Source organism: Lupinus angustifolius, chromosome LG06 (genome assembly GCF_001865875.1).
Source record: "Lupinus angustifolius cultivar Tanjil chromosome LG06, LupAngTanjil_v1.0, whole genome shotgun sequence".
In the NCBI taxonomy this organism is placed as follows: domain Eukaryota; kingdom Viridiplantae; phylum Streptophyta; class Magnoliopsida; order Fabales; family Fabaceae; genus Lupinus; species Lupinus angustifolius.
In genome coordinates, this window is record NC_032014.1 from 27,587,135 (window position 1) to 27,588,698 (window position 1,564).

Sequence of the window (1,564 nt, forward strand, 5' to 3'; positions counted from 1 at the left end):
AAGTTCCTCAAAGATTGATAACGATTATCTATGTAGGCATTTTGACGCTCCTCAAAGTTCTCCAAATCAGTATGGTATGTATCCTTTAAAGACTGAAAATGAAGATCCGTTATGTTGTTAAGTCGTTGTTCCATAGCATCCAAGTGAGTTTGTCCAAAGGCTGGTTCTCCTGTTGCATTTCCAGAAGACTCCCCCTGAGTTGTAGCGTTCGGCTCATGTGTTTCATCTTGATCATCCTCACCAGATGGGTCGAGGTTCACATTGTTGAAATCCTACTTGTATTTCCAAGTGGTGCAATACTTTTAGATGCCCATCTTGTGGATCAAACTTTCACCAATTAAGTGATCTTTATCAGAAAATTCCACAACAATAGTATCGGAAACATCAATATTCAGATAGTCAATAATGCACGAGATTAAAATACTATAGGGAAGCAACTTCGTTTGCGATGTAAAGACACTATACATGACCTTCAGGATCTCTTCAGGCCAATTAATCATCACATTTTCCTTGACATCATAATGAACCTCAAATCATTCACGATAGGTTGTGCATGATTTGTGTTCTTTTGAATCAATATGTATGCAATCAGGTAGTGTAGGAGCCTATTCTCTACGGATAATGACCCAACTTTTCTCAATACACCTTGAACATATAATTGAGGTCTCCTTAAACACGACTTATACACATCAACAGCATCAAAAGAGTTGTTAACCTAGTCACAATTTCCTAGTCTAGCACCATTACTCGATAATCCACCCACATTCATGAATATGTCATCACTCAGCTCAAATAATTTTCCATATATCATAGACCAGTACTTCCCATCCTTGTATCTAAAATTAGCATAGTATTCCCTAACTAGAGCAGGGTAAATGTTACCTTTCAATTCCAAAAAGGGGACAACCCCTTCTGCTTGCATTCCATGCGGAAAATCGAAGTTTTGTTCTTCTAACCAAGTTAAGTTGGCATACCTTATGTACGTAGGCTTTCTTCCCTGAAACTTGAGCAACCGAGTCTCTTGCAAATTCATAGAGTAATATGGGTCTCCACGGTCCTGCCTCACTTATTGATTCGAAGATACGGCTTTTGGAGCATGTGGTGGACGTTGAGCGGTTGTTTTAAACCTTTTTGCATGACCTCTTTCCATTTGTAGCTGAAAACCAAGCTGATTTGGAAGTTTAATGAAGGATTCACGGAAAACCTATCTTAGGGTGTGGAATTGGGGGTAAACGGATTTCTTGGAAATCAATGATGGAGAAGAAGGTTTATGGAGTGGAGTGGGGTTGGAGTATTCAGTTTTGGGCTAGGTTAAAGTTTAGGACTGATATTGAACTTGCTCCTCTAAGATTTGAGAGAAAAGGGGATGAGGAAGGTTTTGAAAAAGCCCAGAAACGCTTCTGTTTCTATTTAACTGGTGCCGTTAATTGATTAACTACTAGACTTAATCAATTAACCAAGTTAAAAAAATAATAGGTTTTAAAAAATACACCCAGGTAATCGATTAAAATAAGGCCTTAATCGATTAAATAGCATCAGATACAGAATCAAGAGCGTTTTGGAT